The 26,976-nt window shown below is 33.2% G+C and overlaps 1 long non-coding RNA gene across 6 annotated transcripts in view; it reads left to right on the top strand.

Annotated features, from left to right (window-relative positions):
- The window catches only part of LOC123001128 (uncharacterized), a 70,860-nt gene that overhangs the window by 23,955 nt on the left and 19,929 nt on the right, over positions 1-26,976 (top strand). For 2 of the 6 annotated variants that reach the window (XR_006409720.3, XR_008960783.1), the window contains exons 1-4: positions 1,764-2,499; positions 7,751-7,900; positions 10,025-10,108; positions 26,103-26,240. This is a non-coding gene — a long non-coding RNA (uncharacterized LOC123001128). Of the gene's footprint in view, positions 1-1,763; positions 2,500-7,750; positions 7,901-10,024; positions 10,109-26,102; positions 26,241-26,976 lie in introns of those variants that run through there. The other 4 variants (XR_007189762.2, XR_007189760.2, XR_006409721.3 and 1 more) reach the window with 4 other exon arrangements.

Here is a 26,976-nt window from a genome sequence, read left to right as displayed (position 1 = left end):
AGATAGATAGAGATAGAGATATCTAGTTTCATACCATTGTGGTTAGAAAAGATATATGTGTGATTTCAGTCTTAGTTTGCTAAGACTTGTTTTGTACCTATCTTGAAATCTGTTCTGGAGAATGTTCTGTGCACACTTGAGAAGAATATACTTTCTGCTGTTCTTGGATGGAGGGAGATATATATATATATATATATATATATATATATATATAATATATATTAAGAAGACTGAAATTATACGTGTATATACTGAAATCATACACATATATTTTCTAACCACAATGGTATGAAACTAGATATCAATAACAAGAGAAAAACTGGAAATCCCACAAAAACATGAAAATGAAACATGCTCTTGAACAACCAATAGATCGAAGAAAAAATCAAAAGGAAAATCAATAAATATTTTGAAACAAAGATGGAAACATAATACACCAAAACCCTTGGGATACAGCAAAAGCAATCGTAAAGAGGGAAGTTTATAACATTAAATGCGTACTGTAAGAAAAAAGGAAGATTTCAAATAAACAACATAAATTTATAATTCAAGGAACTGGAAAAAAAGGAACAAATTCAGCCTGAAGTTAGCAGAAAAAGGAAATAACAAAGATCACAGCAGAATTAAATGAAATAGAGAATGGAGAAACAATAGAAAAGATCAAATAAAACTAAAAAAAAATCTAAAAAAAAACCGAGCTGTTTTTTAAAAAGATAAACAAAATTGACAAAACTTTAGCTAACCAAGAAAAAAAAAAAGAGAAGACCCAAATAAATAAAATTAGAAATGAAAGAGGAAATATTACAATTGACACCACAGAAAGTAGTGAATCAGCAATCAAAAACGTCCCAACAAAGAAAAGCTCAGAACCAGATGACTTCACTGATGAATTCTACCACCAATGTAAAGAAGAATTAATGACAACACTCTTCAAACTGTTCCAAAAAACTGAAGAGGAAGAAATACTCTCAAACTCATCTTACGAGGCTAGCAATCCTCTGATACCAAAGCCAGTTAAGACACTACATGAAAAGAAAACTATAGTCAAATGTTCCTTATAAACATGGAGGCAAAAATTATCAACAAAAATAGGCAAATTGAATTCAACAGTACATTAAAAGGATCATACATTGTGATGAAACAGGATTTATTGTGTTGTGCAAGGATGGCTCAATGTAGACAAATCAGTAAGTATGATAAATCATATTAATAGAATGAAAGATAAAAATCATATGACCACCTCAATAGATGCAGAAAATGCATTTGACAAAATATAACTTCCTTTCATGATAAAAGCTCTCAACATATTGAGTATAGAAGGAACATTCCTCGACATAATAAAGGCCACATATGATAAACTTACAGCTAACACTGTACTCAATGGTTTTTTTCTTTTAAGGTTAGAAACAAGACAGGGGCGCCCATTCTTGCCACTTTTATTCAACACTAACCCGAGTAACCAGGCAAGACAAAGAAATAAAAGAAAGGAGAACAATTTTCTTTGCTTGCAGATTATATGATCTATACATAGAAAATCCTGGGCACCTGGGTGGCACAGCGGTTGAGCGTCTGCCTTCAGCTCAGGGCGTGATCCCGGCGTTATGGGATCGAGCCCCACATCAGGCTCTTCTGCTATGAGCCTGCTTCTTCCTCTCCCACTCCCCCTGCTTGTGTTCCCTCTCTCGCTGGCTGTCTCTATCTCTGTTGAATAAATAAAAATAAAATCTTAAAAAAAAAAAAAAAAGAAAATCCTGTAAGCACTGAAAACATTATGCTAAAGGAAGGAAGCTAATTACAAAAGAACACGTATTGTATGTTTCCATTTGTATGAAATGTTCAGATAAGGAGAATCCAGAAAAGACAAAGTAGACAGTGGCTACCAGGGGGTAGGTTGAGGGGGAAATGGGTGCAGGGTTTCCTTCTGGAGTGATGAAAATGTTCTAAAATTTCCTGTGGTGATGAGTGCACAATTCCATGAATACACTAAAAGCAATTAAACTGTACACTTTACATGAGTGAATCGTATAGTATTTGAATTATAAATCAATAACCTGTTTAAAAAACTTAAAAGAAAGAAAAACCTAAAAACTCCACTAAGAAACTGTTAGAACTAATCAAATTTGGTAAAGTTACAGTATATAAAACGAACATACAGAAATCAGTTGTGTTTCTACCCATTAACAATGAAACATCTGAAAAAGAGATAAAGTTTTACTACTTTCTTTTCAGCCCTTTATATGTTTTATTGATCATTCCCATTGTACCAGCTAGGGCTTCCAGGAAAAATGTTGAATTTGTGAGAGTGGAATTACTGGAGTTGGTTCTGATCTTAGAAGAAAAACACAATGTTATCAGTGGATTTTCTGCACATGTCCCCAACGTTTGGAAGACTGCTGTCTTGCACCGGGGCAAGGCCCTCATGTTTTGGTTCTCCTACTGTGCCCCCAACCTTCTGTACACTACCTCCACGAACTACAAAAGCCTTGTGGGAAAATGTTGGTGAGTCATAATAGACAAACTTCATGTTTGTGGTGCTCAGCACTCCTATCCTTCACAGTACATTATCATAATGCTAACGTTAAAAGTCTATTCAAAGTTTGGCAGGTTTCTTCTTGTACCTGTATGTGGCATATTCCTTTAATTCCCACCTCTCTGCCAAGGATGAATGCAGCTGTGAAAATTTTCTATCCTAAGAAAGACTTGTCACTTTCTGAAATTTAGTTAATTTAAGGTTCTTCGCTTCTTTAACTATCTTACACGTTGAAAAATATCTGATGTTTTAAGCTTTCTGGCTTGTTATCATTGTTAGGATGGAAGCATCTGTCTCTAGTGACTTTCTATATCCTCATCACAAGCAAAAGACTGAAAAATCTGTTTTTAAATCTGTAGTCAATCTTGAAAACTTTGTTATTATCAAGAGAAAAGAGCAGTTCAAAGAAAAACACATACTGTTTTTCTAGAGCTAAGATACCACATCATATAAGACATTTCATATATTTAATAAAAGTTTTCAGCTTTTGAAGTAAAAAAAATAGTGAAAACAACCATGGAATAACACCATATTAAAGGACATTTCATTATGAAGCTATACCTATATTTTATAGGTAATTTATCATCATGACCATAAGGAGGGAATGTGTTTTCAAATTGTTATTGGTAAACTTCTGTTTGCAAGTTTGAAACATACTAATGTGTACATAAGGCTTTATACTCATAATAAATGTGTTGTGGACATTACAATTATAGTTGTCAGTCAAGCAAAAGAAATGCCATAATTTGATTAATTTACCCAAAATTCTCATGGAGAAATCAAAATGACCTAAAGAAAACTCTGCAGCTGTGGAGATATTACCAAATTAGGTCCACCCATTCTCCTCTACCAGAAAACACTGGAATGGAACAACAGAGTCACTCACTGCTGTTTGTACAAGGCACAGTGTCTAACAATATTAATAATAGTGATGTGAAAAATATACAAAATAGCACCAAAATAGCCATTCTTAAGAATTCAGATAATGGTTTCAGATGATAATTTTGGCAATCTAATTGAAATGAGGGAAGGAACTCCAAATACTTTTTCCCTTTACTTTAAATATCTAATCCTTTGAGAGCAGTAATTTTTTATTAGAGACTCTAAAAATACCTCAAATGGAACTCTATGTGAGGATGGTTTTGTAAAAGTGCAATTAAGTGCCTGATCACATAAGGAGTTACAATCTTGGATTTACTAAAAGACAAGAAGCATGTTAGCTACTTCCTGCTGGAAATCTATGACATTATAAGAGCATAGAAGTGAATAAAGTAAGATAACGTATGTAGAATAATTATTTGAAATATCACACTTGTCTGCTTTAAAAAAATCCTGCGAATTTTCCTATGCTATCTCCTTCAGTAATTGCTCTGTGTATACACCCTAATGTTTGAAATGCTGTACAAATTTTGCAAACATTTGTTAAGAAAATTAATAAATGAATTAATTCATACTTTATACTTAAGTGATAATAATTTATTTTTCAGGGTAAATTATACTAATATTTTCCCTCCAATTATGCAGTTCTATGATGTATCTGAGGGAAAGGAGGTGAGTTTAGGTAAATCTGGAACTACTGGGTTTTCTCAAAAATGAAGTGAAGATTTTTCAATTTTAATTTCATAAGTGACTCTAACGTTCATTTTATCCAATACTGTTTTTCGTTATTCACTCTTATTATTAATTTTTCCTTAAAATATTTATTTTTGGCTAATAAACTAAGATGATCCTGATCATAATAATATATGAAATGAATAAAAACAAAAAATAATATTTAAAAATAGATTTGTATAGATTCAAATTTGAGAAACTTTTTTATTCCAAGAAGAAATTCTGTCTAAATTCTGTTCCTATGTTATTAACCCAGTATTGTCATGTTTTGTCTTTTTTTCAAAGATTTTATTTATTTATTTGAGAGAAAGAGAGTGTGCGCACAAGTGCAGGGGGCAGGGAGGGGCAGAGGGAGAGGGAGAAGCAGACTCCCCACTGAGGAGGGAGCCCAACATGGGGCTTGATCCCAGGACCCTGAGATCATGACCTGAGCCAAAGGCAGATGCTTAAATGACTGAGCCACCCAGGCACCCCTGTCATGTTTTTGTCTTAATAAATTTGAAGGAAAGAAAGACAAATGGTAAGCCATTAAAATCATGTTATGGGCCATTAAAATCATTATGAAGAATTAAAATTTTTATGCTAAGAGGAAAAAAAATTCACACATTTGCTATGTCTTAAGAGAAAATTATTTTATATCTCCAGAGACTGGCACAGTACCTTTCACATAGTCAACTTTCATTACATTTATTATATGTATTACTTTTACTTACATGCATTAATTATGTTAATTGACTATATTACTACTATCTAATAGGGCTATGTTATTTCTACATATTATTTTATTCCAGCAGGAGATAAAGAGCAAAAAAACTGACTTGTGATTCATAAGAATATTTGGAATTGGTTTTACAGTTACTGCTAGTGCCTACCCTTGTTAGATTTTCTTTTTTCTTTCTTGTGCCATATAAGAGTTTGTTATGCAATACCAAATTAAATACTACATTTATTCATTCAAAAGTTTTGTTAAAAGGCTTCTATGTGCCAGGAATTCTTTATATTTTTGATCAGGATAGAGTAGTTTCCTTCAGGTAGCAATAGATGTTATAAAGAAAGTAAAACAAATAGAGACATTTTCTTAGTGAGGGTGGCCAAGAATGAATCATTTGAAAATGTACAAATTAACTGGGACCTGTATGAATAGCAGACACCATCCATCTGAAGATCAGAGGGAAGACTCAATAATTGGGTTAATTAGTTCAGTTCTAGGAGCAGAAAAAAAAGGCCAGTGTCTATTGTAATGTAATGAGTACAATGTAGGCTGGCGTGCGATAAAATCAGCTAAATTATGTAAATAATAAGAAAAGTACAGTTTGAAGATATTTTAATTGCAACTGGAGCATATTAAATTTTAAACTAGAACTCGTCAAACCCTGGCTTCAAATTTAGATCGCTAACTCTAGCTGCTATCTTTGGTATTGAGAAGGTAGGATGAGAGACAAGTTAGGAAGTTATTATTTCATTCAGGTGGGAGTTGATAGTGACTTAGACTAAGATTGTAGTGGTGAAGTTGGAAAGGAGTAAACTGTCTGAATACATTGTGAAGCCAGTCTATAGGACTCAATCATAGATTGAGTTAGAGTTTGAGGAAAAGAGAATAACCAAAGAACACTCAATGAAAACTCCATGAGGTAAGTGGTATACCATATCAAGAATTTGGTCAAAGAGTACCAAATGGTTTTGGTTGGAGCAATGGGATGGATGATGGTTCCATTTACTTAGATGGGGAAAGCTAGGAAATTAAGACGTTAAATTGTTATTTTCATATTGTATTAAACAACAGGCAACATAATAGTCACCACAAGCTTGCTGGGAACCTAGGACTATCCATTGTCTTTAATGTAATATATTTTGAATATACTATAAAGACATTTTCATCTGCACGTTCAAGAAGCCTGATTAATTTGGACAATGTCCAGAGCACATCTTGCCCAGGATGTATTTCAAAGACAAATTAATGGACAGCTTGATCCCTCAGTGGGGAAAACTTGCTTATGCTGTTTATCTAATATTTTCACAAGCTTAGAATAACAGCTCTTATTCATCATACATTAAAGCATTTGGACACCATTGGCTTTAAATATGACTGATTTATTAAATGACTCTAAGAAAAAAATTGCCTGTATCTGTTTTGTTTCTCAAAGTGAAGATCATAGATCATTAAATTAACAAAATTAGAGAAAAAAATGTTTAAAAAAAATCTCTTCAGTATTTAAGGAGCCACTTGATTATTGGAATTTTCTTAGCTACTCAGGACAAAATGATTTATTCGTTTTGTGCTACTCCTTTAAGTTAAAAAGCAAGGTTGAAAAGTATAAAATAGCCAATTAAAAAAAAAAAGCCAAGCATATAATGTGTTATTTTTCTGTGTATTATATAATGTGTCATTATCACTTCCCAAATTACAGGTGCTAATTTTAATGAATATCCTCTTTTCATAATGTCAATTTTAGTTAAATTAAAAAAATTAAGACTTAGGCTTAAAATAATTGTATTATGAATATTATTGCATTAATTGAATTGATATTCACTGAATTAATTGAATGAATATTATTCAATATTATATGGATACATATGGATTTCAAAAGAAATATTTATCTTCTTGATTATGAATTTATCACTTAAACCATGAATTGCATGTGCATATGCATACAGTTCTCATTACCTAGTTCCTAATATTAGTCTCTTCCAGACAAACATAAATTTTTAAAATGCAGAATAAGTATTTAAAAAACTCTAATAATATACTTTTGCAAAATGCAGAATAGTTGTATTCTATTAGCTACTAGCATGTTCTGGAATTGTGTGTTACAGTATCACTAGTTTTCTGTACATGGAATATTGGCAATGCATCTTGTAATGCAAAATTACATTCTGTTTGTAGGAATTCAGAGGTGAAAAAAGAAATGAAGGTCGTTTAACTATTGAATTATAAACCTTCAAGAATGGACACTTGGAAATGAATTTTTATTATCAACTGGTTGGATAGTAAAATTTTAGTTTACAATCCAGCCTCCCAGAATTCTCAGACCTCTGGAAAGACTTACAGAATAGACCTTTTTCCAAACATTTCAACTCTAGAGAGAAGAAAACTTCACAGGACTCTAAACAGAAAACACATACATTCACACTCACAAAATAATAGAGACCTGAAGACAATACTGATGAAAAGTATCTAGAATGTTTCATAGGGAGGGGAAGGGAGAGTGTAGGAAAAAAAATGAATTGTAGTAAAATGGGAAATACGTAAATCTAGTGAAAAGATGACTACGGGGAATGAATGGTGCCAATTCTACCTCAAACAGGAGAAGCTCTTGTGAAATGTGTTGAGAGTTATCCATTGGAGAAATTGAAAAAGGAAGCTCTTATTTAATAGTTCTCACCCCCCCTTTCTCAAGAATTTCCCCCTCAGGGATGGGGACACCTAGGTGGGTCAGTCGGTTAAGAGTCTGCCTTTGGCTCAGCTCATGATCCCAGGGACCAGGGAGTGAGCCCCACATCAGGCTCCTTGCTCAGCAGGAGCCTGCAGCTCCCCCTGCTTGTGCTCTCTTTCTCTCTAATAAATAAATCAATAAAAATTTTAAAAATAAAAAGATAATTTCTCCATAGAACACAAATAGAGCACAAGAAAGTACTGAGAAAACTTTCAGAAGAACCATCTAGGTGCTGGGTACAGCTGAGGCAAGGAGCTGATTGTTTACAAGAGTGAAGCTAGTTGATAGAACTTCACAGACAGCGTCTCACTGAAAACTCCATGAGGTAAGTGCTATATTATATTAACTTACAGAGTAGGAGAGGTTAAATAATTTGATCATGATTGCTGATCATCTGAATGGTGGAAGTATTAGAATCTATCGACTCATCCCAAAGTCTGAGCTCCTAATCACCATTTTATCCTGTCATGATATGATTGATTTCCACTATCTACAAAAGATCAACTTTTTCACATGAAATGTAGATCTATAAAACAAGCTGGATGACACTGGGGGGAAGAAAAAAGTAAGAACAGTGGAAATGAGCTATGGTAAGAACGGAGACAGCAACACATTACTAGTTGTAGTTTTATAAATGTGACCGAGATGAGGGCAGTGACTGGGAAACTTGGGAAAGATGAAGGGCAAGCGTCTTCCAAAGAAAGGAAAATGTGCCAATTAGACATCAATGCATATTAATGACATGTACATATTGCTGCAAGGGTACTTCCAGTTTCAGGTTCTGCATTTACAAAAGTGGAAGTTGCCACTCCCTCCTAAAAACAAGTAAATGCTGAAGAAACTGAGAAATCAACTCTTGGATCTGCAGGAAGGGGGAGGACACAGGGAAAACTGCTGTCTCCAACACTGGAGCGACAGAACGACCAATACAAGCAGTGTCTGTTTACCAGAACTGAGACCCACAGTAGAAACTTCTGCAGAAACTAGTGCCAGGCTAGGAACACCACAGCTGTAATTGACAAATTACTGGACGCTCAATATAGACAACTCAGTTAAACATTCCAGGGTGCCCAATTATGGAGTGGAGGGGGGCACTAAAATTTTGTGAGATTTACCTCCAATAGCTTGACCAGGTTCTCACAGTAAATAGCGAAAAATCCTCACATGCTTCTAACAGGAAGAAAGGAAGAGGAACTATTTTGAAATTAATTATAGCACTCTGTTCTTCTTTTCTTTTTTTAATTTTATTTATTTATTTGACAGAGAGAGATAGCCAGCGGGAGAGGGAACACAAGCAGGGGGAGTGGGAGAGGACGAAGCAGGCTCCCAGCGGGGCAGGGAGCCTGATGCGGGGCTCAATCCCAGGACTCTGGAATCACGCCCTGGGCCGAAGGCAGACGCTTAACAACCGAGCCACCCAGGAGCCCCAAGCACTCTGTTCTTCTTAACAAGGCCTGACCTCAGGGGAAACTAGTTAATCAGAGGCTAACTTGCTGGGGGAATGGAAATACCCAACTACACCTGGTTTTAGCTGTCTACGTGGGAGAAGGATGCTTAAAAGGTCAGCTAATGTTTGATAGGACACCACAAATACACAATGGGAAAGTATATTCTGTTCAATAAAAGGTACTGGGAGAACTGGATATTCACATTTAAAAGAATAAAACTGGATCCCTACCTTACATCATATACAAAGATTAACTCCTGATATTATAAAACTCCTAGAATAAAAGATAGGGAAAAAGCTCCTTGATTGTGGTCTTAGAATTTTTTTTTAATGTGACATCAAAAACACAAACAGCAAAATAAAAAATAAACAAGTATTAGTACATCAAACTAAAAAAAAACACACAAAAGAAAACAAAAAACCCTTCTATACAGCGTAAGAAACAATCAGCGAAGTGAAATGGCAATCTATGGAATGGAAGAACATATTTGCAAACCATATATCTGATAAAGAGTATCCAAAATTTATACAGAACTCATATAACTCATTATTTAAAATCAAATAATCTGATTTAAAAATGGGCAGAAGACCTGAATAGGCATTTTTTCAAAGAAGACATACAAGTGGCCAACAGGAATGTGCAAAGATGCTTAGAATCACTAATCAACAGAGAAATGCAAATTAAAACCACAATGAAATATCACCTCACACCTATCAGAATGGCTATAATAAAAAAGACAAGATAATATTGGTGAGAATGTAGAGAAAAGGGAACCACATGCACTGTTGGTGGGAATGTAAATTGGTACAGCCATTATGAAAAACAGTATGGAGCTTCCTCAAAAAATTAAAAATAGAACTAGGATTTAATCCAGCACTACCACTTCTGGATATATACCCAAAGGAAATGAAATCACTGTCTTGAAGAGATATCTGTACATCCATGCTCATTGCAGTGTTATTTATAATAGCCAATATAACGACCTGTATGTACATCAACAGATCAATGGATCAAGAAAATGGAGTTTGGAAACAGATCAATGGATCAGAAGATGGATCACAATGGAATTACTAAGCCTTTAAAAAGTAGGAAATAATAATTTTGTTCCATTTTATCTGTAGTACTTTTATTGTAACAGTACAATTGATTATATAATAATGCATATTTCAAACATAAAGATTTATTCAAAATGCAATAAACTTGATTCATTTTTCTCCTTAGAGAACATACACACAATATATTTTGCTTATATGTCAAAAATATAATGGGTAGTGAGTTTGAGAGAGTCTATTATCTTGATCATATCATAAGATTCTAGTTAGGTACTGAAAATACCTAATGTTGGACATTTAATAGGGCTTCAATATTTTTTTTTTTGAGACTCTAATGAATATATTGTGCCTTTAAACCTGGCAATGAATTTTGTAAACTTGAATTAGCTAAATAATTTCTCTCTACAGAGTAAGTGTGAGATCACTGTACTACACTAGGAAACCATGAAGCCATTTATTTGGTGTTTTTCAAGTTATTTATTCCCAATTATGTTATTAAGTTTTAAGTAGAAAATTACCTTAGGATGTTTGAAAATTTGGATCTTTATTTCCTTAAGATTGTCAGTGATACTCCCTGACCAGCTTGACTCTCAATACCAGTGCTCGCTGATGCCAGAGTTCAGAATGGTCAAAATTGAACACTAGAACTACTATACTTAAAGTTTGCTGAGAAAGAAAATGTTTGTTAGATAAATTCTGTTCACTTGTATTAATGTAACAATTTAGAAAATAATCAAATACTGTTTTTCATTTTTTTTTCCTTTTTTTTTGGCAGGGGGAGGGATAGATGGAGAGGGAGAGAGAGAATCTTTAGTAGGCTCATGCCCCGTGAGGAGTCCAGTGCGGGACTTGATCTCACAACCCTGAGACCACGACCTGAGCTGAAATCAAAAGTCGGATGCCCAACTAACTGAGCTACCCAGGAACCCCCATTTTTTTTCTATTTTTTAAGTTATAAAATCCCTCCTTTTTTTTCTTATAATGAAAATGAAACCAGAAGTAGGCACCCATAGGAATTATAAGCATTTCCACACTTAACTGAATACTGAAGCATATAAAATCTCACTATAAATTTCTTGATTGAATTTTCCCCACTTTCTGACAATTGTCTTTCGTCATTTAAATACTTATTGTGAAAGGGCAAGGAACAAACTTAATTTAGCATCTAATTCTGAGAGGATCTGATCAGTGTTATGGTAATAGTCCAGTTAAATAAGATGAGGTATGTAGGGTTTATTAAGTCCTAACTCCAGAGTGTAAGCACTCTCCTAAAGGAAACATGATTTGATGTTTCTAACACTAGTTGCATGGTTGAAAACACATTTATAAAGACACTCATTTCTTAGTATGTGCATTTAGATAGAATAATCCCAACCTGCACATTTGATGGCTTAGCTGTGCCTCATTAGGAATGTCAGTTGGTCCAGGGTAAGCGAGATTCTCTGGTTAATTTTGCCTCAATATAGGCACATTTTCCATCATTGGTTTAAATAAAACCCTTAAAATGTTAGTGAAATAGTCCCTTAGTCTTTGTAAATGCTGGAAGGATGTGTGTGTGTGTGTGTGTGTGTGTGTGTGTGTGTGTGTGTGTGTGGTGGTAGGCAGGGAGGTTAAATTCTTATGTTTATTTATTCAAGACATTAGATAATTTATTCCAAGAAAAAAAGTACCTCATTTTCTTTCTATAACCTACACATATTTGGAAATTTCAAAAAAAATTCAGTAATAGAAGAAATGCATAGTTGCATAAAGAGAAATTTATAAAATCTTATGTAAATGATTACTTCTATGTATACTCCTGAAATCTATGCAGAATTATTTTTCAGCTTATAGCTATTTAAATGTAAAAGGGCCTCCTTTAAATAACTACTATGATTCCATTAATTTTATTATAGTTAATAATTTAAATTGTTTCATTAAATTTAATTTGGTATTTAGTGTTATACACTCTGTAATTAATTATCATCTAATTGACATACTTACATCTATCAACCATAATTTAAAGAAGTAGCATTTTATCCCTCTTGTCAGATTTCATTTGATGAAGTTCACTTCATTCTTATTAACTTATTTAGGAAAGGATTTTGTGATACATAAAGGAATGACAATAAGATGAAAAAGAAAATACTCCCTGTAAGTATACATTATATTCAGATGGCAAACAGTTTGTAAAAAAATAACAGTGAAAAGAAGATCATAATATTAAAATCTTTTAAAATCCAAGTTAGAAAAAAATTCTAGCATTTGGTATAGACACAGTAACCATAAAAATCTGCTTTTTAAAAAAGTATCAGTTAAGGCCAAATTTTCTTTCCTTTATGGCTTTCTAACTTTTAGAATTTATAGGACTTTACATAATTATAAAGGATAATATTGCTAAACCCCAAATTAAAATTCTGGACCTGGTTGGCTTACAGAAGGCCACCTTTCCATTGTATCCTCACATGGTCATTTCTCTGTGAGTAGGCAACCCTTGTGTCTCTCATGCATCCTAATTTCTCCTTACTGTAAGGATTCCAGTCAGATTAGATGAGGGCCTCATTTTAACTTAATCACTTTTTTAAAGGCCCAAATACAGTCACATTTTGAGGTGATGTGGGTTAGGGCTTCAATACATGAATTTGGGGGGGAGGCACAATTCAGCCCATAACAGACAGGGAACTTCCACACTACAAGGGAGGAGGTTATAAAGAAAATAAGAAAAAAATAAAGAAAATAAGAAAAGCTTTCAATTACTCTGGAAAAGATGAGATAGCATTATATGTTGAAAGGAATAGACTAATGACTAATTCAGTGATCATAATAATAATTATGAATAGGTAGAATTCCTGTATAGGGGGAAAATGTACCCAAACTTGCATTGAAAACATATAATAAAGGCACAGAAATTTAAAATAATATACCAAAACCAATACAAAAAAGAAAGAAAAAGAAAAAAGAAAAAGGAACCCTCATGCACTATTGGTGGGAACGCAAATCACTGTGGAAAATAATATGGAAGTTCCTCAGAAATTTAAAAATAGAATTACCATATGATCCAGTAATTCCACTACTGGATATTTACCTAGGAAAATGAAAACACTAATTTGAAAACATAAATGTACCCCCATGTTTACTGCAGCATTATTTACAATAGCTGAGATATGGAAGCAACCCAATATCCATCCATAAATGAATGGATAGAGTAGATACAGTGTATATATATACATACATAAATATATTTACATACACAGTGGAATGTTACTCAGCCATTTAAAAGGGATGAAATCTTGCCATTTGCAACAACATGGGTGGACCTAGAGAGTATAAGGCTAAGTGAAGTAAGTCAAGCAGAAGAAGACAAATACCATATGATTTCACTCATATATGGAATTTAAGAGCAATACAAATGAACAAACAAATTAAAAAAAAAACAGTAAAACATACAATAAATGCAGAGAATAAAGTGATGTTTGGCAGAGGGAAGGTGTAGGGGATAGATCCAGAGTACATTTATCTTGAGCACTAAGAAATACACAGAATTGTTGAATCACTGTATTGTACACCTGAAACAAATATTCTAATTATACTTGAATTAACTAACTAAATAAAATATCCAAACCAAATAACACAAAAAAGATAAAAATCAAGGAATGGGAATCATGGAAGAACACATTTAATAACATTCAAAATTAAGAATATATGGCAAAAAGATAATTGATAAACAATAATCAACGTATGTGACATAGAGAAGTATGAATATTTGTAGTGAAAAGTGCTTCAAAGGCAACAAGAGAGAGTTTTAAATGCAAGTGGAAAGGACAAAAATTTTTGTTATAACATGAAATTCAACATTGGAAAATACCATCACGTACGGTAAAATTAAAAAAGAAACAAGATATATAACAATAGCATTGTACGGGCTGATGTTTTGCAAAATACTATACAAAGCTATCTGTATAAAGAGTGTAATCTGAATTATGATTTATATATAAATCAAGGAGAATGTGCAGAAACTTTCACTGCGTGTCACTGAGAGTAAGGTTTTACTTTTCTTTCTTTTTAAGATTTTATTTATTTGAGACAAAGAGAGAAAGAGAACATGAGCGGGGGAGGGGGCAGAGGGAGAGGAAGGGCAAGAAGCTGTCTTCCCATTGAGCAGGGAGTCTGACGCAGGGCTCCATCCCAGGGTCCTGGGATCATATCTGAGCTGAAGGCAGACGTTTAACCAACTGAGCCATCCAGGTGCCAAAGGTTTTACTTTTCTTCCTTCCTGATATGGTTCTGGTATGCATATTTTCATTTTTTTGTGAAATCCCTCTCCCCTCCCCCCACATAAAAAGTCAAAGATACTATAATTTTCAAGAATTGTGGAGGATTGTCTGGAAAAAAAAAAAAAAGAAGTGCTAACTATATGTGTTTTGAAACCCTAGAGATTTGTTATTTTCATAAAGACAATCAGAGCTGTCAGTGTGATTTTTACATGGAATCAATTTCAACATCCTTTGTTCTGTTTGGCATTGCATCATTTCCCTCCTCGAAAGAGCCTAAAGATTTCTGTCTCTGACAGCTTCTGCTAAGTCATACATATTTTTGGGTATGCACAATTTTTACTTTGTATTCCATTTACACAAGTTGAAAAAAAAAGTGGAAGAGGATAAAGAACAAGAAGTAAGAAAAAAACACATTTAGTTGCATAATCTTATCTATATAATGTTTACACTTCAGTTTTATATAGAATCTTAGTTGCTCTATCATCGCCAGGCTGCATGGATGATTTTACAGCAATCTTCTCTCTTGAGGTACCTGAGTGGCTCAGTCGGTTAAGCATCCGATTCTTGATTTTGGCTCAGGTCATGATCTCAGGGTCGTAGAATTGAGCCCTGCATCAGGCTCTGTGCTGGGCAAGGAGCCTGCTTAAGATTCTCTCTCTCCCTCTCTCTCTGCCCCTTCTGCCTTCTCTCTCCCTCCTTCAAAAAAAAAAAAATGCCTCATTAATTAATATTGAAGAATCATGAGACAAATATTGCTTTGAAGAAACTCCTCTCTTAAACCACATTTTATCGATAAAATAAGTCAACATCATACTGTAGTCATTTTTCTCTTTGTATAATTACTTTTGACAGGTAAAAAATGTGTTTCCAAATATGCTAATAGTTACCTTATCGTATGTTTTAAAATTCTATGTAAAATACTAATGAGAGTAATGTTGGCTGTCAAAAATAAATGTAAGTCTGGAACATTCAGATAGACCCTAGTATAGATAATAATTTGCTATATAGCAAAACAAAACCCAGAATTAACCAGAAAGGTACTGAAGTTAGCCTACTGCATATCCACTCAGAATATATATGTAAATAATGTGAATATATTATATTTAAATAAGCTCTTTATTTTAAAACAGTTCCAGATTCACAAAAAAAGGTGAAGATAACACAAATATTCAAACACCCCTCCCATACAGTTCCCCTATTATTTATGTCTCATTTCACATATGTATGGCAAATTTATCACAATTAATAAAGCAATATTGATACATTATTATTAACTCAAGTCCATACTTTATTCAGAGTTTTTATTTTTTTATGTAATGTCTTTCTTGTATCCATGATCCCACCCAGGAAGGTACATTATATTTACTCAACATGTCACCTTAGACTCCCCTCAGATATAGGTTTCTCAGCTTTTCCTTGGTTTTGTTGACATTGACAGCTTGAGTACTTATCAGGTATTTTGAGGAATGTCTTTCAGTTGGGATTTTTCTGAAGTTTTCATCATGACAAGAATGAAGTTATAGTATTTAGGGTGGAACATCACAGAGGTGAAATAGTATTTAGGGTGGAACATCACAGAGGTGAAATATCAAAGGTATATGTTATCAGCATGAGTTTTCATTGTTTATCTTGATCAACTGGTTGAGGTAGTGTTTTTCAAAAGGTTTTTTTCACTGTAAACTTAATCTTCCTTTACTCTTTTCATAGTGTACTTTTTGGAAGTTACTATGCACAGCCCCACTTATGGAATGGGAAGTAATGCTCTACTTTTTTGATAGTGAAGTACCTATATAAGTTATTTGGGATTTTTCTGCATGGAATATTTGTCTATTTGCTCCCATTTATTTATGCATGCAATTCTTAGACAATTATTGTATATTTTGTGTTATAATTGAATATTATTTTATTTTTGGTTCAAATTATTCTAGATTTGGCTATTGGGAGCTTGCCAGGTTGGCTCCTGTGTCCATCTGAAATATTCCAATAGTTGTGGGGTTTTTTGAGCACTTCTTTGTTTTTGGTACTATAAGATACTCCAGGTTCATTTCAGATATTTCCTGCCCCAGTCCTAGAATCAGCCAGTTTTCCAAGGAGCTCTGGTATTTTTATCTGGTATTAGAAAAAAAATTCTTTGTGCTAAGTGTGCCTCTTGATACTAAGCTGTCTTTTCTTCTAGGCCCTCTAATCTGAGAGAACAAAAAAAAAAAAAAAACCTGTACATATGCATATGCATATAAATAGCTCCATATATAATTATCTGTATTTATATTGAATGAAAAATGAAATCATATTGATGTTTCTAGTTCCAGTCTGCTAGCACATAATTGATTGGTCACATATTGATTTATTTTCAAGCTGAGTAATTCTTTTCTCAGTTTGTTATATCCACTGATGAGCCCATCAAAAACACTCTTATTTTATATTACACTCATTCTGATTCCTAATATTTTCTTTTGGCTCTTTCTTATAGTTTCTATCTCTCTGCTTACTTTACCTATCTACCCATGCATATTGTGTACTTTTTTTCATTAGGGCCCTTAACGTATGAATCATGGCTTTAAATTCCCAGTCTGACAAATCTGACAATTACATTATTTGAGTCGGGGTCTGACTACTGTGTCTCTTCACACTGTGTCTCCTCTTGCCTTCTGGCATGACAATTTTTTTGTTGAGAAGTGGATGTGCTGTATTGGATTATAGGAACTGAGGTTAAAAAAACCTTTTAGTGTAAAGACTTATGTTAATATGGCTAGGAGTTGGGCTATGTTTAATATTTAGATATAGGTGACAGAGTCTTCAGTTTCCTTTGGTGGCCTTTTCCTGTTTCCCTTCTGGACTATGGGCTTTCCCAAGTAATCCTCCTTAGAGAGAGTCTGTCTTACAGCTCTTTCAGGTGAATTGACTTACTTTTTACTGGAGTCTTGTTAGTAGGATGCTATAATCTTCCTACTAAATCTCAAGCGTTTTTGTGTTTGTGTGTCTTGAGGCTTTCACCTTCACAAGTGCTTATCCAGTAATATAAACCTTCCTCCTGCCTCTTTCCCCACTATAGCCTTCTCAGTCTATTTCCTTGAAGTCCTGACTGGAGTTGTTGATTTTTTCTTTTCTTTTCTTTTCTCTTTTTCCCCCCCACTTAGATTAGATAGAATGGCTGGAGGGGGATGGAGTTGGAAGAATGCCCTTCCCTCAGTGGAGCTAATGCTCTGACAGTCTTTTTCCCTGAACACAGGCCTTAGCACAGAAGATGTCTATTTCTCAATGATTACTCTTCCTCTCCCCTGCCAAGATCAAAAGCGGACATTTGGGGGATCTTCCCCATCAGAACCAGATGTGGTTACTTGATATTAAACACAGAAAAGAGAGGGTCACCAACAGCTTCTCACTAATATACTAGTGCATCTTGAGTCTCCAGCAATTGGTCAATATTATCATTATGTGTTCCAATCACTTTATGGCTCTAGAGGCTCCTGCTGCAAGTAAGCTGACCTAGCTGTGTCTCTGGATGAATTTGTCTTTTCAGATTCCAGGATAGCAGTTTGATCCGAAATACAGTTTTCTAAATTAGGTTAAAGTAAACCTAGGTTAGGTTGAAGAAAAGCCATTGATTTTCAGTTTGCCCTACTTTTTCTTGTTGTAAGGATGGGAATTCCAAGTTCTTTACATGCCAATATGAAACTGAAAGTCAATATTATTTAATCTTGAAAAATTTTTAATGAGCAATATATTTAATGACATGGGAAACATCTATGATGTAATGTGAGGTCAAAAATGTGAGATAAAATGGTATATGAAGTATATAAAGCATGATCTCATCCATGCAGGACAGTATCATTAAAATTATAAATATAGTGGTTATTTCTAGATAGTGATACTATTGGAGATAATTTTTTATCATTTTTACTATTATTTTTCCTAATAAGTATTTGTTAATGTATTGTCACATAACAAATTATAATCATTACATATATAATAATATATTTATATATAACATTTGTACATTTAAATTTATATAAAACTACATATAAACATATTTGATACATATTTTATATATAATGTGTCAGAATATTATATATAGTAAAAAGTTATAATTATATAATCATAAATAATTACCTTTATACAGAATTTAGTCATTATATATAACATTTACTGATACATTTATTGATGTTTTCATAATATTAATGTTGTCATCACATAAAATATTTGAGCATGCAAATTACTTTAATAATCAGATGACTCTGCTCTTTAACAATAAAAAATAAAAATATATTACTAATCCCCATTTATTAAATACCATAATTTACCTGGCCATTAATCAACAAATATTAACATATTAATGAATTTTGGACTGAAATAGTTGAACAAAGTTGATAAATACTGGGTCATCAAGTATGGATAAAATTCAAGTAATAATATTAAGAAAAAAGGTATCTATCTATCTATCTATCTATCTATCATCCATCCATCCATCCATCCATCCATCCATCCATCCATATTTCTTAGTCAAGTAAGTAGCTGTTGTTTTAACTAGAATTAAAAAAAAGCTGTGTAGAACTGTCTGTGAATGCTTTGTGAAATATTATACAGAGGTCACTTAAGAACAGAGCTCCTCCCTCTCCTGAAGTGCTTGTCACTTGACTTTCACAACACACCCACCTCCTACAGTGCCCCATAATTTACAGCACTTAACCATCTGTCATACATAATGAGAAGAGATTATGTAATATATCTGACAATAATTTAGCAAGTTGTCAAACTAGATTATCAGCTCCATTAAAATTCAATCAGACACAATAAATGAGATGTATGATTAATTTCACCATATGTTGGCTGTAGTCTGACCTCTGGAGAAGCAAAAAAAAAAAAAAAATATATATATATATATATATATACACATATATATACATACATGTATATATACATACATACATGCATATATATGTATATATATGTATATATATATATATTCATAGGACACACACACACACACAATTACTTCAGGGAGAAGTTTCAGTTTAAATAAAAGCCAATAATAAATTGTATAGTAGCTTTGTTTTTGAGTTATTTTAAATATTGTGATGCAATTCTTATCTGAACATGGAGTATTCACTGACATCTCCATATCTCATATATATTCCCCTTAAAAGTGACAGGTTAGATTTGTCCTCTATGACACAAGGAAATAAAGCTTGTTTTGTACGTCTATAAAATAAGTGCCTTACATGAATATGAGGTTTTCCGGCAGAGCCAAATGGGCCACATGTCCTATGATTTTATAGTGCCAGTAAATTTTTCTGGTTATAAGTGTAAATATTTCTCATCTTAAGGAAAACAACAACAACAACAACAACAACAACAACAACAACAACTAAAAAGAAGCCATAGAGAAAATGCCTTAATTTTTCTGAAGACACTATGTGGTCTTGTTTTAGGACATCTTTGTTTGATAGTTGTTTTGGGGATATTTTGGCTTACATGAAGTCATTATTTTAAAGTTTTACTCCTGTCATAAAAAGTGAGGTAACATCTGTCCTTAAATCTTTTCTTTAAGATTACAAAAAAGGTCACTATTTTGAGTATTGGAAACCCTGGGTTTATATTCAAGCTCTTCTAACTTACTGTTTGCTTAACCCTCATCAAATTATTTACTCTTTTTGAGCTTTAGTTTCCTTATCAGTAAGCGAGTCTAAGTAAACTGAACTCACATTTTTTTTTGTGAGTATTAAATACAATTTGAATATAAACTTTCTAAATTTAAAGGGCCATGCAAATGCAAAGCAAAATTATAGCAATGACAATTGTTATTTGGGCTCACATGATTCATGAACTATAAGCATAACAGTATATTTAAAATATTTTTGTCAGTGGTATAGAAAGCCATTTATGTCCAAAGAAAATTTGATGATTTTTTTGTAACACTTCAATTTTCTTTCTCACATACCCCATCCCTGCAGGGCAAGACTACAACATTGTATCTAATGTCAAATTTTGATATCGCACAAAAGGAAATTACTTCCATACAAAAGTATCTATAATAACAGCTAACCTTACATGAGTGACTACCTTAATTTAGGTATGCTCCTAAGCATTTTACATGGATTAGGTATTGAAAGCTCACAACCTTATAAATTAATTTGTTTTCATCACCTTAGTTTTATAGATGCAGAAACTGAGACATAGACAGATTAAGTAACTTCTTCCCATCAGTCATCCTGTAAGGGAAAAAGTAAAGAACTGAACAAGAAGCGCTAACTCTAACACAGTATTAATCACTATGCTACACTGCCTTTAAAATCTAGACTGAAGTGTGGAACTGAACTCTGATACACAGATTTTAGCTATTTTTTTTTTAATCTCAAAATTTATGTCAGGACAAATAGCCACACTATGCCATTAACAGGAAAAAAAAAGTCCCAGAGCTCTGGGAATAATAGCTGAAGGGTCAGGACATACGCTAAATGCTTACATGATGTGCTTTTATGTAATTCATATAGTATTGTAGTTATTTTAGTCCCCTTTTATGAAGGACAAAATTTAAGAATTAGGTAAATCCCTTAATCATACAACTAGTAAGTGAAGTATCTGGGATTTAAGCCAATGATTGTTTTGCATCTAACCACTACCCCAGCTCAGTAATTTTGCAAATATATTTTTTAAGTGGTAATCATTTCTCCATTATATATTATATTATACTACCTAAGATAGATTAAATGTTACCTAAACTTCATGACAAAAACAATTGTCAAAGCAAAAACTGTTAGATAATTTTAAGATTAAGCATTTACCACCATGTTTTGAAGGACACTTTAGGAATTTACAATCTTACCTAAAGTGCCTGACATAGTTTGATACCTGGTGTTGAGATTCAGAGTAGAAGACTTTAGAATCACTATTCTTTCTTCTGCTAAAATTGAGAAGTGTTGTAAGTACAGAAACTGAGATCAAATATATGAATACGTGTTGAAAACTTTATAATGATATAAAACAATAATTTACTATGAATAAAGAATGAAGGATACTAAGGTTTAACAGAGTTTTTGTTACAAGATTAGAAATCAATTGCTTTTATTATAAGAAAGTAATGATTGTAACTTAATTGAAAGCATACTAGTTGAGGAGTAATAAGGTCATTTAAAAGATGCATGAGACTCACACCAGGAAAATTAATTTAAAATCATATTCCCAGGCATAACAACTATATATTTTTATTAACTAGATCTCTAGCAGGGCAAAAGAATTTTGTTGTTGTTATTGTTTTAAACTTCCATATGACATTCTAAGAAATGGGGTTTTGAAGCATCTATAGCTTGTTCCAAAATCATTCAATAAAAAATTCTTTCAGCCACAGAACATGGTATCCTTTGCACCATTCAAAGCTTTTAGTTAAAAACAAATAAAAAGGAAAACAAACAAAACAAAAAAACCCAAACAAACCCACAAACTCGCATTTTCTGCCAGTCTGTTGGTATTTCTGGCAATAATTATGAGAAGACCGTGTTCAGTAAGTTGTTGTTCTTTGACCCTGGGTTTTAGTACAAAAAATATGTGGAGGAGATTTAAGACTAAAAATGGATGTCCTAGCCTAATGCAGACCTACTCCAGCAGACCCAACAACCCATGAGAGAGCAATAAATAAGATTTGGTGAGCTGTTTGTTATGAAGCACTACTGTAGCAATGGATGACTCAATTCAGAATCTATAGGGGAACTCTGCTCAAATCAGATTTGCTGGTCTAGCCAAACACACCTGGGTACTGTGTTTGGGCATTTTCACAGAACGCTAGAAACTAGATGCTAGAACCATGTTCAATGCTTCTCTAAGGAGGCAGATACTTCTGCCTGCTTGCTAATGAAAAAATCAATTATTTGTACCATCTGCTTAATTATGCTGCCCTTTTCTAAAATGAAATCTCATGTGAGATCCCCAAAAGTTATCCTCACACTAACTCCTGGTGTATGTCTGTGTATGTTCAGTTACATGAAAAAGAGGACTTTGCAGACTAAGTTTATAGATCATAAAATCGGAAGACCATCCCAGATTATCTGGATGGATTCAATGTGATCATATGGCTTTTAAAAATTGAAGAAGGCAGAACACTGCAGTCAGAGATATGAGACTAAAAAAAACAAAGATATTGAAGTGTGAGAGAAATTCAACCCACTACTGCTGGATTTGAAAACAGAGGAGGGAAACAACAGACCAAGGAATGAAGCAACTTTTAAGTTGTGGACTGCCTACTGACATCAAGAAAAAAGTAATCTTGGTCACATGAAGGTAAGAAACTTAGGTCTGCTGACAATCTGAATGAACAAGAAAGTCAAATTTTTCCCTAGAGTCTCCAGAAAGAAATGTAACCTGCCAACCTTGATTTTAGCCCTATGGACTCATTCCAGACTTCTACCTACAGAACCATAAATTAACAAATCTGTGTTATTTTAAGCCACTAAATTTGTGGTAATTTGTTATAATAGCAATAAAATAAACTGGTACATCTTTATATGCTTTATAATATGGGGATACCTATATATCATGACCTATTAATTCTATATTGTATTGCATGACACTCTAGTATATGAGAAAACTAGTGCCTCTTTGCCTCCTTAGTCTCTCCCCACCTCTAAACATCAGGCTTGTATACTGTAAACTTACATTGTTAAGGTAAGGAACAGCTTTAGTTTCATTAGCAGTATTTTTAATCTCTCTCTCTCTCTCTCTCTCTCTATATATATATATATATCTTGTTTTTAATTTAAATTCTAGTTAGTTAACATATAGTGTAATATTAGTTTTAGTAGTACAATTTAGTGATTTATCACATATAACACCTAGTGCTCTACGTTTATATAATAAAGAAATTTGAAACAACTAACTATAATAAAATGTTCTATGTCTTGTCTGTGGGTCATTGTGTAAAAACTGAAAAGCCCAAGCATACACATTAATTATAATGCTTCAGTAATGCAAATATGATTCACTGCAAAACAAGTAATTCCATCCACAGTGTTATAGAGAGCCTATCCATAAAGTACATGACTTTCCATTATACTTAATATTTGGACTACATACCACTTGTACCAATGCCAAATGATTTTTTCTTTTTATACACAAAAGTAGCCGAACAAATATTTATCAGATACTCACTATATAATAGGTATCCATCAGAGAATAAAACTCACAAGGCACGTTTACATTTGGGGCTCACTTAAAATGTGAAAAACTATTCCCTATCTTAATTTACTTCATATTCAATTAACATTACTTTTCAGGTTTTTTTTTCTGGGTTATCCAATTAAATTTCATTTTCATTTTGGGAAATACAATATATCTCATAGTAATCATATCACTGAATTTTCTAAATGTTCTCGCCTCTAGGCCTGGCTTATTTTCATTTCATTTCATTTCAGTATAATGTAGGATTGGTATTTTCTTAGACCTATGGAATCCTTAACTTATCTTTGATTATTTCTCATTTTACTTTAGTTCACCTGAAAGTTATTTCCTTCTTTCAAAACCAGAGTTGAAAATAAACTTATAGCATTCTTCAACTTTGCGAAAACGTCTTCTACTCTTTCTTTGACAGTATCTTTCCACCTTTTTCTTTTTGTTTTCTTATTCTAATATGTCTAATAGTCCTTTGTTGGTCATCTGATATGAAATCTGTTATGTATCTCAGATTCTCTCTCATACTTTGCATCTGTTTGTCTTTTTACTCTTAATTCAGAGATAGCCTCATATTTTTTACTCACAGGAGAATTATATTTTTAATTTTTACTAATTCTTCTTGATTTCTAATTGTTCTTTTTTCACAAATGTTTGTTCCCATCTAGTAGAAATATTATCTTCTCATATCTCTTTAAATTTACTAAGTAGAATGTTTGTTTGCCTTTCTCTTATTTTAATTTTTTAAAAGTTATATGCCTTTCTCTGGCTTATCTACCTTTCTTCTATAGTTGCTTATTCTTACTAGGTAAATTATTTTTTCAAACTGATTTTTTTAAAATATCTATTGTCCAGTTGTATTTATGAATGAAAGCCTAGGTTTATTAATTTGGGTAGCTGGCACAGTTTCTTCTGCATAGCTGGCCATTTTTCTGTACCAGGGTGCTACCTGTAAGTTCACTTACAGCAGCAAGACATATAAGATGCCATGTTTTACTTGAAGGGTTCAGGTAAACTTACCTTCCCTTCACCAAAAACAATGACCAAACCATACACCATACAGATCATACTCTGGGGCTGTTCTGAAAACCCATGCTCAATTTCACAAGAAGGTATTTACCTGATTTTCTATCTGGAGAAAAAGACATTAGTATATACACTCCAGAGTTAAGGGGAGGTGGTAAGAGAACTCAGTAAGTGGGTACAAGAGGGTGACCGCAAGTCATTGATAAACATTTTAAAATTTTTGATAGAGATAACATTTTTCTAACCTGGGTCTCTTTTATCTTACCTAGAAGAGCAGTAACATTGAGTAGCCTTTGCTGTCTTTTTTCCTTTGAAATATACAGAGAAGATCCCTATTCTGTAAATTTCTTTTCCCTCAATAAAATTTCTCAAGCTATTTTCCCAAACTTTACTGTAAAGTAAATGTATTTACATAAAATACATGTTTTATGTATATAGTCTAGTCTATATTATTTTTCTCTGGGGCTATTATTCTTTGGTGCAATTATATTGGCTTATTTTTGCTTTGTCTAACTTATCTTTTTATTCCATGGTAGGTTATGATATTTTCTCAGCAAATCATATAAGAGAGAGACAGATGATATAATGTGATAGGTAGCTGCTGTGAGGTGCTCAAGTACTTGGGGTCTAATAATTTCTGAATGAAACTTTTGCAAGTTATGGAAAAGAGAGTCTTTCAATCTGACTGTTAGAAGAGAAAACACCCACTTCCAGCTTAGAAGTTCTTGGTTTAGATCTCTGAGTATAATTTTTAAAAATTTCTTACATTTAAAAAGTATAAAAATTTTTTTTGGTAACAAATTTGTATGTTCAATGAAATAATATGGGAATTCAGAAACTACTCAACCAAAGGAGACCATATATTCGCTTCCATATGCCTAGAGAAGCGTACCAGCTTCATAAAATAGGCCCCTGAGTCTAAATTTCTTTATCTAGTTTATAAATCAAAATGAGATGATGCAAATGGGATTTTAAACACATAAAACTTATAAGTGATAGAGCATATTTTCAGTTCTGAAATGAGTTATAGTACTTGCATTTTCAGGCCATTTATTCCACATACTAGAAATTTTTACTTTAGCCACATTACTTAGAATATTTTCTTAATTGTTAATGTATACTCTTTTAAATTTTTCTAAAGAGAATATGTATTTTATAATTTTTAAACATATTTGTGGAGTAGTATTTAGGTTTTGTTTTCATTAAAGCTGTAATTTAACTGTAGTCCTTAAAAAAAATCCAAGGCCATCTTAGATTCCAGATAACATAATACACCATTCTTCTACTGTTTTCACAGATATTTATTCAGTATCTATTCAGATTCAGACTTTGTATAGGTACCAGATATGCAACAATTTATAAGGCAAATATGATCCCTGTTCACTGTGGTAGAGAAAACTAAATTGACAATATTTTTAACAATTATTTATTACAGAGTGTTCATAGGCTTGAGTTTAAAAAATATATAAGTCAGAGCTCTTTTATTTCTCACATCAACACAACTGTGATCTCTGATACTACCTATTGCCATGGCATTGTTTTCTTTTCTTTCTTTCCTTTTTTTTTTTGGTTCCTCCTCCAAATGGATAAAGCCAAGAAATTAAAGGCTGATGCAGATGAGCTGCTTCCTCATACCATGTTGCTGGAACCAGAGCTGAGATGACTCTTTGATGGTCCAAGAGGAGTGTACCTGCTGTTCCTCTCACCCAAACTGGAGGCTTAATATGCAGGTAATTTTGATTTTTGAATGCTTTCTTTCTGTATGTCCTATTTTTAAAAATCAATTCTGACTGTTCTCACTTCACAGGAAAAACAAACAAACTGACATTCACATGTGGAAATTTATTTATTTATTTTTTAAAGATTTTATTTATTTATTTGACAGAGATAGAGACAGCCAGTGAGAGAGGGAACACAAGCAGGGGGAGTGGGAGAGGAAGAAGCAGGCTCATAGCAGAGGAGCCTGATGCAGGGCTCGATCCCACAACACCAGGATCACGCCCTGAGCCGAAGGCAGACGTTTAACCGCTGTATCACCCAGGCGCCCCCACATGTGGAAATTTAAATTAGAAGGATCCTGTAAGAGCAACTGGATGCTGTTTTCACTTTAACCTGATTGACCTGACATTCCAAGGTATCTTACTCTAGTGATACAACTCTCTCACCTTTTACTTATTCATATGTTCCACCTGTTCTTCATGATATACTTATAGTGCTGGAATGGCTGGCTCTTAGCAATCTTTTATGACACCAGTCCTTCTTCTATGGTGAATTCCCCTTTAGAAGCTCCTAGGCCTATATGTGTCATCCTAGCTCACTTTTCCAGATCATCTCAGGCCACTAGAGATATTCTAATGAAATTGGATCTCAAAAGTGGTGTGGTTGGAGTCTTGAAACTTTTCCTCTCAAGGGATTTGCTGAACCTTATGCAGACTGGGCCACCTCATCTTAGTAATATTAAAGTCC

This window comes from Ursus arctos, unplaced genomic scaffold (assembly GCF_023065955.2).
Source record: "Ursus arctos isolate Adak ecotype North America unplaced genomic scaffold, UrsArc2.0 scaffold_21, whole genome shotgun sequence".
In the NCBI taxonomy this organism is placed as follows: Eukaryota; Metazoa; Chordata; class Mammalia; order Carnivora; family Ursidae; genus Ursus; species Ursus arctos.
This window is presented reverse-complemented; position numbering and strand designations above follow the sequence as displayed.